Source organism: Equus caballus, chromosome 20 (assembly GCF_041296265.1).
Source record: "Equus caballus isolate H_3958 breed thoroughbred chromosome 20, TB-T2T, whole genome shotgun sequence".
Lineage (NCBI taxonomy): Eukaryota > Metazoa > Chordata > Mammalia > Perissodactyla > Equidae > Equus > Equus caballus.
Window position 1 is genome coordinate 54,921,648 of NC_091703.1, and position 12,168 is coordinate 54,933,815.

The following is a 12,168-nucleotide window of genomic DNA, read 5'->3' on the forward strand; positions in this document are numbered from 1 at the left end:
ATTGATTTATAACACGTAAGATTCAGGTGTCCTTCATTCTATTTTGGCTTCTGTATAGACTGCATCGTGTTCACCACCGGAAGTCTAGCCTCCATCCATCACTGTATGTATGTGCCCCTTTACCCCTTTTGCCCTCCCCACACTGCTTCCCCTCGTAACTACCAATCTATTCTCCTTATCTATGTGTGTGTTTATCTTCCGCATATGAGTGAATTCATATGGTAATTGTCTTTCTTCTGACTTATTTTGCTTAGCATAATACCCTCAAGGTCCATTCATGTGTCGCAAATGGCATGATTTTGTCTTTTTTTTATGGCTGAGTAGTATTCCACTGTATATGTATATATACCACCTCTTCTTTATCTACTCATCCCTTCATGGGCACTTAGGTTGCTTCCAAGTCTTAGCTATTGTGAATATTGCTGCAATGAACATAGGGGTGTATATATCTTTTTGAATTAGTGTTTTCATGTTCTTTGGATAAATGCCCAGAATTGGAATAGCTGGACCATATGGAATGGAAAACAGTATGGAGATTTCTCAAAAAACCACACTCAATTCTTTTTTAATGAGTTGTCCTAAATGTTTTCACCTGTTTCTAGTCGCACTTTGAGACTCCATTCACCTTCCTAGCTAGTCTCAAAGTACCAAAGCATTGCCCTGCTCTTCTTGGGAGCAGGATGAAGGTTCCCACCTTGCGATTTCCTGTGACAGGGGCTGGGTGAGGGGGAGGTGAGCAGAAGAAGGAGGAGTTGAGAGGGGAGGATATCTCTGGGGCACCAGGTTCATCTCAATGGCCCTAGCAACTTTGTTTCCAGAGATTGCTGGATCTGTACTTGACCCTTCAATTATCTAACCTGGTAGTTTGGAATCTAATGGATTGGGTCAGCAAAAGAAAAAATCTGAAGGAATAAGTGACTCACCTTGAAGCTGCTGCCCAGGTGATGAGCAGACGTAATGAGCAACTGATTCATGGTATTGCTAAATTTAGTTTTCGGTCTATCACATGCTAGAAGTAATCTAAAAAGTAATATACGTATGCAACAAATTGGGTTACACGAAACTTGAAAAATTTAAATTTGAAAGGAACAGAGATATAAAGCAACAAATCAGCCCAAGTCAGATTTAGAACTGTTTTTAATATGACACTGAAGGGTGATAGCCTGGATCACACAGAGGCGGGATTTTGTGCGTCTATTAGGGCTAAGATAGCATCTTGTTCTTATCCATAGTTCAGGAAGCATTCTTATTAGAACCATCTCCTAGAAGAAAGCAAGTTATATTAAGAAAGATTGCAACATGAGCCATTTTTCAGTATTGCAGATGATGAAAAACCAAATATGCGAATCCTAGAAAATTTAGGGAGAGTAGACGCTTAAGAAAAAAGAAAAGAAAACAGACGACCAGGAAGAGTTGGTTTACATTTCTGGGTTTAAGCAATTTTCGTAATCATATGTGGATATTGTTCTGTCAGGAAAAGGTAGTGTAGGTTTTACTCAGTAAGTTGTTAAAGCTATTTTGCTTGCTCTGATATGGTTCTCTTTAATTTCAACTGATAAATAAAAACAAAAAAAGTTACAAACTTCTTACAAAATGAAAATGTCTGTTTTCTCAGTGAAGATTTCAAACATGCAAAAATATTTTCTCACGAGGCCTCTGACGGAATAGTCTGAGAGCCAACATTTTAAAATCGGATACATTTCCAGTATGTTCAACCCCCAAATGGGAATTACATGTTTAAACCAAGTGGTGTTGCTTTAGGTGTAGTTAAAGTGGCAATGCAAATGTTTCCTTTGTTGGGCGTGAGGTTCTCACAGCATCTCCTAAACAAAACACACAGGCTTTAAAATTAGTGGCTCCCACCGTGCCTTGGCTGGACTCCTTTGCTAGGTCCGTACCATTAAATCAGAGAACTTTGAGTCCCAGCTGGCCTGTGTAGAGCAAATTCTTTCTTTCCTTTCTCCTTTCACTCTCTGAGCTCTAAAGGGGTTCAGCTATGTACCCCATGTTGTCTCTCTCTCCTCTGCCATGGTGTCCTCTCTGCTGCTGGTTCCTTTGTTGCATCCTATCGTTTCTGGGTCGTGGTTGCCCGTTTGTGTGAATGTTCCCTCTGTTCTTTTATCTGCTGGAAAGACTTCCTATCATGCTCACTTTAAGTGCTAGGGGCACTTTTTAGAGTCTTAATTGGACTTAGTCCACATTTCAACTGCCAGTATTTTAGTTAAAATAAATGTTATCGTTCCGCGTTATCCTCTTTAAAACATAGTGGGGCAGAAAGAGAAAGGACAAGAATTTTAGCAATTACCAAATTGCAGGAAAATGTTGAGTGGCTCGCCTGGGGATATCCAGGGCAGTGTGGGGAAGCTTTTCTTCTCATTATTTTTCATTTGTTTATGCTTTGAGTATCAATGCTCAGAAGTTTAAAATTCCCCTCAAAGATGTTCTCAATTTGTCCTAAAACTTCAATTAAGTCTCTCAAGTTTTTTCTTAGATCCATCACCCTAGTGTCCAGAGGAGTCATAAAGAAGCTGAAAAGAGACCTCAGTCCTCTGTGTGTGCGATCTCCTTTAGAAGGTGTTTATCAGCTATTTGTGACTCTTGTCACAGCAGTAAAACATTGACATAAAGAGAATGTCACCTGAGGGCCCAAAAGAGTGACATTATCCTGGGTCTTCCTTGTCAACTATTTGAAATGTAAGAGCAAAACTTGTGAACTTGTGGATGTGAAAGCTTTGGAAAGATGACTAGTTACTGGAGAGCTGGGCCCTCTGCAGTTTGGATGAAGAGTTCCGAACTCTTCAGAAGCACAGGCGCTTCCAGAAGCACAGGCGCTTTCAGAAGCACAGGCGCTTTCTCTTTCCTTCCCTCCTGGTCAGTGGGGTGGCTCATTTCATTAACTTGGATCTTGTTACCTCTGCTAGTCTGACCTTTATCTTCTAATCTAAGTGAACATTCAAATCTCTTTCCCTTCTGTTCATTTTATCCACCTCTAGGCGAGCCTACTGAGAGATCAATGCTTTTAATACGTACTTGTTTATTTTACCATGCTCTGATTTTCTCCTTTATCCTTCCCGTATCGTGACATTCACTGGTAAGGCATCAAACATTTCTTGAAGGCCTATATGTATTTATTTTTTTACTTGTTTGGAAAGAATTTCAAGCTTACAGAAAAGTTACTTGAATAAAAATAGTACAAAGAATGACAATTAACCCTTTCCCTAGCTTCATCTATTGTTAACATTTTATGCAATTCGCTCGGTCGTTTGTGTATTCTCTCCTCTCTCTCTCCATATATGCATATATCCACACATAATGTGTATACATGCGTATATACATATATGTATAATATATATGTACATATATGCATATATAGATGTGCATTTATGTGTAATAATGTCTATACACACATAATGTTTTGTTTTACCAAAGCATTTGAGAATAAGTTTCACACATCATGGCCGTTTATCCCTCCGTACTTAGTGCTTTTTATGGCTAGGAATATTCTCTTACGTAATCACAGGGCAGTTGTCAACTTTGGTAATATAGCATTAATATTTTTATCTCATTTGTATTTTAATTTTCCCGCTGCCCCGCTAATGTTTCTGATAGCTTCTTTTTCTTCCAATACAGGATTCAGTCCAGGGGCAGATATTGCATTAAGTTGCTATGTTTCTTTAATCTCTGAAACATTTCCACAGCGTTTGTCTTTTTATGACATTGATATTTTTGAAGATAGAGTCCTCTCCCCTTTTAAAAACAGATGTCTCCCTATTTTGAGTTTGTCTGACGCTTTTTCATGATTAGACTTAGGTTTCATGTTCCTGACTGGACCACCACATACATGACACTGTGCTTCTCAGACGGTCACATCTGGAGACACATGATGTCCATCTGCCCCTCATGAGTTTTCATCACAAAGTGAAGCGATGACCTGTTTCTCCGCTCTTTAGTTATTGTTTTCTTGATTGCAACTAATAAGCAGTATGTAGAGAGATACTCTAAGACCATGCAGATACCCTGCTCCTTATTAAAATTTCCCCTTGGATTTAGCATCCATCAAGCATTCTTGCCTGAACCAGCTTTTAAGATGATGGGTACACAATGATGAGGACCCAGGTCAGCACTCCCTCCACATTCCCCAGTCAGCGTGTGACCTTCCAGGAACCAAGAACCCTCCCTTCTCCCTCATGTGTGGATGTACGTACGAGTTATCTGTGTGGTCGCAAGGCTTCCTGTTTCCCCGCCCCATCCGACCCCAAATGGTCTCTAATTAGTCCTTATTTAGTTTGGAGCTCTGATTGTCCCAGACTTGGCTGATTGGAGTCCCTTCAAGGTGGCTACTTGTGCCTGTGTCACCCTCCATTATTGTCTGAGCACATCCTCATCATCTGGTGTAACAAAATGTTCCGTGCTCATCTTGTAATTCCCTTTCCCTAATCCTGCTTTCAGCCACGTCTCCAAGGACCCCTGGTTCCTTTTAGTGGGAATGGGATTAGAGATGAAGATCTGAGCACTAGCTGTGCTCATTGCTCCTAGAATGCCTCTGCTTCTAGGCCTTTTTAGTGGACAGAGCCGGGAAATATATGCATGCACATAATACACATATGTAGGTACACATGCACATACACACATGATAGAATCATGTAAACGTGCACACACACATGCATGTGCACATTTTGGATATCATGAGTCTACACCAATATCTCTGATTTCTTGCCCTCCTCCACTCCATATTTTCATGTGCTTTCTTTCACAGTGAGAATCCTGGCTTCCAAGACATCAACATATTTTCTCACTTGCTCAATCCTATAATACATCTAAAATAGTTTCAGAAAACCTTCACCCATATCTACTACGAAAACCAAACCTAATGAAAAGATTCAGGCTCTCCAGTTTCCCCTTTTCCTATCTCCCTACCCTGCCCAAGACTGAGGTCGTACAGGGCATGTAGTCAAAACTGTGTGTATAAGTTCCTTACGTTAGTTTGGGACATTTTTTGCCCTGCACTGTGGTTATGGTATTCATTTGAAATACAGTTGGGTTCATTTTTTTGGTTTCTTTCCATTTTCGTTTTTCCCTCTTCCCATCCTTCTTGATTTACATCTTTTGAATGACAAACATTAACATACTTCCAAAAGTCAAAACTTTAGAGAAGGTTTACTCAGAGAATGTCCCTCCTCCACTGCCCTGTGCGCCCTCCTCTCCGTCACCCCCTGTAGGGAACCAACTTAGTCGTTTCTGTTTTTTCTTTCCTGTGACCTTTTTTGTAAAGATAAGCAGACACATGTATGTTTTCTTGTTTCCTCTTCTTTCTTAAACACAGGCACTGGGTATAATCTTTTGTGCTTTGACTTTTCGCTTTACGAGGTCTCTTGCACCTCACTCCCCATCCGTTCATAGGGCGCATCCTCATTCTTTTTCACGAGATAGTATTCGTTGTGTGCTTGTACCAGAGTTTGTTCAACAATCTCCTTTGCTTGGACATTTAGGCAGTTTCCAATATTTTGTAATAACAACGCTGCAATGAATAAACTTGTGCATACATATTTTCATATTGCTTAAGGGGTATGTTCAGGATAGCCTCCTAGATGTGGGTTCAAGGAGAAATGCACGTGTAATTTTGTTAGATATTGCCAAATTCCCTTCGGCGATGTTTACATCGTTTTACATTCCCAACAACCACATATGAAAGTGCCCGTTTCGTCACAGCCTCAGCAACAACTGTGTTGCGAAGCTTTTGAATTTTTCCCAATCTGATGGGTGAGAGGTAGGATCTTGTGGTTTCAGGGTGTGTTTTCTGTTCTTACGAATGAAGTTGAACATCTTTTCATATTCTTAAGAAGAATTTTGATCTCTTTTTGTAAGTTGCTTGCACGTATTTTTTTCCTATTTTTCTATAGGGTTTTTGGTATGTTTTCCCCTCAAATTTTAAAAACTTCTTTTTAGTTTTAGGGGTAGTGGCCTTTTATTTGTGATATATGTTGCAAATATTTTCTCCAATTTGTACTTTGTTATTTGAGTTTATTTATTTATTTACTTTTGGCCTTGTAAAATTTTAAATTTTTATTTAGTTAAATTTGTCACTCTTCTTTTCAATTGCTTCTGGATTTTTAGTCACAATTAGAATGCCTTTTCCTACACCCAGGTTCTGGAGGAAGCCACCCATCTGTTACTTGTATAGCTTTATTTTTTACATTTAGATCTCTGTGAAATAATAAGAAATATATATATGTATATTTGGTTCCCACTAATGTTTGGTCTTTGATTCTGGTTCCTGACATGGAGCTCCTAAATCCCTTGGGATTTCCTAGGATAGGAACATCTTTTGTTCTGGTGAGGTGACTCTTGGTGGGCTCCTGGGCGGGGCTGGTCACTAGAAAGACCAAGCCATGACTAGAAGCTTGGAACTTTCTGTCCCAACCTCCATCCTCCAGAGAGGGGAGGAGGGCTAGAGACTGAGTTAATAAACTATCATGCCTACACAAGAAGCCTGCATGAAAATCCCTATAGTATGGGGTTGGAGAGCTGCTGGGTTGGTGAATGCATCCACATCCTGGGAGGGTGGCAAACCCCAACTCCACCCAAACCCCAAACTCCCCAACTCCCCAAGACCTCCTGTGCTTGGGACTCTTCTGGACCTTGTCCTGTGGATCTCTTCGTCTGGCTATTCATCTGTATCCTTTAAAACATCCTTTATAGGGCCAGCCCTGATGGCCTAGTGGTTAAGGTTCGGCACTCTCACTGCTTTGGTGACCCCAGTTTGTTTCCTGGTCAGGGAACCACACCACTCATCTGTCAGTTGCCATGCTGTCGTGGCAGCTCACATAGAGGAACTAGAAGGACTTACAACCAGATAGACAGCCATGTGCTGGGGCTTTCGGGAGGAAGACTGGCAACAGATGTTAGCTCAGGGCAAATCTTTCCCTGCAAAAAAAAAATAAAAAGGTATATATATGTATCCTTTATAATAAATCAGCAATAGTAAGTAAAATGTTTTCCTGTGTTCTGTGAGCTGCTCTAGCAAATTATCAAACCTGAGGAGGGAGTTGCAGGAACCCCTGATTTGTAGCCCAATCACAGAAGTTGAAGGTAACCTGAGAACTTACTACTTGCGATGGGTGTGTGAAGTGGGGGGCAGTCTGGTGGGACTGAGCCCTTCACTGTGGGGTCTGCACCCACTCCAGACAGTCAGTATCAGTACTGCTTTGTGTGGAAAAGCCCACGCATCTGGTGTCAGGAGTGTTCTGAGTGTGGTAGTAGTGTCAGAGCGCAGAGGGGAAAAAAGAGTTTTCCCTACTCACTGGTTCATCTGGAATTTATTCTTGTGTATGGTGTGAGGAGTGGTTCTAATTTTCTCTTTTTCCAAATGGCTAATCAGTTGTCCAGCATTATTTGTGAAAAGACCATCTTGGTTCCAGTGATTTGTGATGTCACCTGTATCATGTGTAGTTAAACCTTATCCTTTTTTGGGCCTGCATGTATGGCAATAAAAATTTGGGTAAGTAAGCCATCTGAATTAAGTCAGTGAACCCTCTGTAAAGGAGGAGTTTTAAAATTAAAATATCACTTAAAGATTTTGATATTAACCTTAGTACAGCGTCTGAATTAGGTATCACAGTTAAAGCAGTAGAGGGTCATATGTCCCTAGCACCGGTTCTCAAGCTTTGTTAAAACATAGATTCCTGAGCTCTATCATTAAAAATTCTTACCTAGAAGTCCAGGATGGGGCTTTGATGTTTTCTCTGGTTAATGACTAGTGCGGGTGGATGGGGTCTGGGGTCATTGGATCACTCTTTGAAAAGCACGTCCTTAGAGGAGAGAACAGCCTACGTGGGATAATATCCAATGCAGTGACATGTGCAAAAAGTAATAGTTAAATTATTTTGATGATGACAAAAGGCCATTTAGGCTTTCCACTACATACAAAACATGAGAGTTACTCAAAGAGCTAGGGGTTTACTTCTAGGCAAGTTGTTGGAAGTAAATCCACATTTGGTAATCTTTCCATCCTTCAGAATTTATTCTCAATTGTCTGGACATGATATTTAGGTCTGTGATCCTCAGACCTTTTAGTTTTACATCTTGTTCAGAAAGATCAGGACTCTGAATGACTTGTTTTGGTGATAAAGCCTCCAGTGGGCCACAATGATAGGAAGGATGCTCTGAATTTGCGAGGTTAGAAATGAGATTAAATAAGTAAGGACACTTGTTCTAGTTTAATATTATGCATTTGATGATGGAAACATTAACATTGCTTCACGCACTGGAAAATTAGTAATTTCCTTCTACCGTCTGGAAAATTAGTAATTCTGCAATGTTCTTTCAAAACCAGGGACCTAAATAGTTGAGCAAGGAAACCATAATTGATATAGCTCTCTTCCAAGCTTTGACCCTGCAGATTTGGCCATATTGTGTGTTAGAAAATATAAGAAGCACTTGCTTCCATTTTCTGGGGCTGATTCACCAAAATCTTATCCAGATTTGTTTTTGTCTGTCCATTCCTTTGTGGCACAGAATAGAGTCCAGTATGGTTCTAATCTCTGTCATGCATGTTCTTGATGAATAAAAATCCAGGCCCACGAGCGCACATGTGCACATTTTACTACGAGATAGCAAAATCCTGGTGTGTGGTGACCTCATTCCCAGTGTGACCTTATGGTTCCCACTCTTTGTACTCTTACAATTTTGTGTTCTCCTGGCTTTGTGGGTGGGGATTTTTCTTCTTTACTACGAGTCACAGCAGTGTATCACAGCCATAGAAGAGCTAAGCCTGGAGGGGTTTGTTGGCAAAGATTTGAGCATCTGCCCTCTGGTTTCTTCTGGTTCTCGTCTGTATTTCATAACACAAAACTCACGAGGAATTCGTGTTGGTGGAATATGCCTACTAAACGATGCTTGCAAATAACACGTTCATCAACTAGCATTTGAGGTTTTGATTAAACCGTTTTGTAAGTAATTTCACTTTCGTGGCTGTGAAAGAGTACATTTTGAAAGGAAAAATACGTTTTGGCTCTGAGTACTTTGAAGTCCCTCTTCAGTTCATCAAAATCTATGTGAATTGTAATGTGGCCTCTTACTGTTCAGGCAAATCCTTTGGATCCAGCACTTGCTATCCTCTGATACACAAAATGATTCACGTCAATATCACCAATAAAATCTCGAAGTCGGGCTGACACACTCGCAGTGTGTAACACTTCCATTGGCTTCCTAGTCCTAATTGGAGAGATTGTCTCCTTTTCCCCATTCTACTGCTTAAAACACTTGCCCCCTTGTTTTATTCATGCTTTAGTCTCATCTTTGTTGGTGATTATACTTATTTGATTACTCATCTTCTGTGGTGAGTCCTGGCATTTGGCTCAGCTTTTTGTTGTTCAGTCTCCTTGCTTTTGAAATCCCTACATCTCCTTTTTCAACAACCTCTGATTATCTCAAAGTTACCTCGGATGATCCTGACTCGTCCTTCGACTTCAGCTGAGGACCCTAACCTGGCATCTCAAGATCTAGGTGACTTCAGGGCCGATGATGGAGCCACTGGTGATGTCCTCCCACATTCAGACTGTTTGAATAATGGTTTTTACTCATTTGTTACTCGCCTAGAAAAATTATTTATTTTATAGAAAAAACAATCACTTGAGTTTTTCTAAATGTCCTTGAACCCCACTGCCTTAGTCATAGTGTAACAGCGTTAGAAATTGTTTTAAGTAGAGCAAAGAAAATTCAACTCCATTTAGGTTAGCTTTCATTTGCAAATGTCATTTGAAATTTGCGTTAAAAATCATGTAACTTCGAATGACACAGTCAATAAAATGAAGTTGTTCACATATTAAAAATTTCCTACTTTTCAAGGTTATTTGAAGTGTATTTTATAAAAACCCCATAGTCGATGACTCTGAAGTAACCACGGAAATGTTTTTATTCATTATATTCCACTGCAAAAAAAAAGTGGTTACAGTATTTCTATAGATTTTTACCTTATTCTTTTGTGTCCTATGTAACTAATTCTTTGCTTTATGTACAAATATCCTGGTTCCTAAAGGCTATTCTTTTTTTCCTGGAATAAAGTACCTTTGAAATTTAGTGACTAACTTTGAATAAACATGCATTTGTTTGGGGGCGAGAGCAAGTAATAATAGTTTAATTCATTATGTGTAGTTTTTTCCCTCTAAGGTACTTTACTAATTCATACATGGTATCACATATTTTATTGATCTTTACCAGAACAGATCTTTCCTCCTAGAATAATGCTCTTTCCTTGAGTAAATCCTGCCATTCTTTAAAGTGCTATTGCTTAGGATTTTTTTAAAAAATGTGTTTTTCTTAAATAAGTTGTCTAGGCATTACTGGATAGCAGAGTTGTTTCAATGACTCAATGATGTTAGGTCTGACATCTCTGCAATTCTCTTAGCCTTTTCCTTACAGTCACAAAATGGCTGCCATCCATCCAGCCATCATATCTACCTTCATGGCAGGAAGAAAGGGAAAGGACCTGCCTTTAGCTTATAATTTAAGAAATAGATGTGAAACTATTCTCAGGAGGATGTGTAACTTGAAAATAGGAATGTTGTAACTTTTCTATTTGAAATAACATTTTACCTTTCAAATTGATTATCTGAAAGGCTATAAAATATATCTTTATTCCATTATTATTTAACATATATTCATTTAAGAAATACTGTGCACCAACTATGAGCCAGACAGTGTTTGAAAAATTTAGATTACAAACTCTAATAAAACAGAGATTTTTGCCTTCAAGTAGCTTCTGGGCTCATCAGGAAGAAATGCAAGAAAACAGACAAACACTGTACTGTGTGACTGATAAACCATAGAGCTTAGCGCTGCAAAGGGCAGGTAGAGTTGCGGAGTTGCTAACTGGTACCTGGAACAGACGAGACGTGGCCTGAGATCTGGAGCATGAAGTCAAGATAATTGATAAAACTGAGGGGAGGATATGGAGGGTATCCAGGCACCAGGACCAGCGTGTGCAAAGGCCTGGAGGTGACAGAGTGCGTGGTTTACTCAGGAACTACAAGCGATGCCCTGTGGCTGGATCCTAGGCAAGAAGGATGGAAATTTGTGCAAACACTTTGATCTTCATCCTAGTCTCGGGAATTATGCTGTAGTCCTTTGCTGTCACCTGATTCTAATTCCTTAAAACTTAATTTTGGTTACGCTATCCTGGAACCCATGGGCTAACAAGTCAAATATTTTCTTATATTAACATTGGTATTCAATAGAAGTTGTATATTGGTGATCTACTGGCCTAATCTGACCTACAGACATGGTTAGTGGTGTGTTTGTATGTTTTTTCTTTTCCCATACAGTGTGAAAAAAATTGAATTAGTCTCCAACATTTATACATCAGAAGACTTCATGGAAGAATGCAGTTTCTCTGGAAAAATGAGAAGATCTGGAAATACCGGGCCTGCGTTCTCACACAGCAGCAGTAGGCTGGGGCTAGTAAGGATAGGCGGTATGTAGTCCCCCACAGTCCTCGTTTCCTGTTGTTTTACATCAGGCCCACTTGACTAAGGTCGGTTGGTTCCCGAAGGCGTTTATATTTGCTACCTCCAGTACAGGAGATAAACTATATATAGCATCTGAGGAAGCATTACTTGGTTAATTTGCACACTGGCAATTCTTGTCAAGATACAGTGACATAATTCTGTTCCCCTTGACATAAACTGACCACATGGTCAATGAGTTTACTTTGGCCAGCAGCCTGCTTGAATGAACCACAATGAAACACCTGTGTATTAGGAGTCTTGTTTCTAATTACCCTATATAATTTTTGTGCCTTGCAAAATGATTGCTCTCTGATAGATATTATAATCTAAAAAATCGCTCAGCACGTTGTGACAAAAGGAACATGATTAGACTATGAATCTTGAGGAATGATGTCTAGTTGGTCTTTGCTAATCCATTTAATCTCCTTGGTCCACAGGATCTTCTTTTTAAAAGTATCTTTTAATGTCACTTGCTCTATTTGCCTGGTGAGGTTATCACTGATATTCAAGGGAAACGGTGTCTATCACGAGCACCGTGGGTAATGACCGAGGACCTACAGATGAAAGGAGCCATTGCTTATTATCGTTAGGACTCTTGGGGTCTGGATAAAATATCTTACCAGAAAGAGCTACTAGTCTAAGAAAACTGTATAACTTTAAACCT

At 39.7% G+C, this 12,168-nt stretch overlaps 1 long non-coding RNA gene across 1 annotated transcript in view; it reads right to left on the reverse strand.

Annotated features, from left to right (window-relative positions):
• Positions 1-1,050: 1,050 nt before the first annotated feature.
• LOC102150209 (uncharacterized) overlaps positions 1,051-12,168 on the reverse strand; it is a 30,145-nt gene continuing 19,027 nt past the window's right edge. Inside the window, exons 3-4 of the long non-coding RNA XR_289163.4 lie at positions 6,848-6,924; positions 1,051-1,262 (exon numbers count right to left, since the gene is read on the reverse strand). This is a non-coding gene — a long non-coding RNA (uncharacterized lncRNA). The remainder of the gene's footprint in view (positions 1,263-6,847; positions 6,925-12,168) is intronic.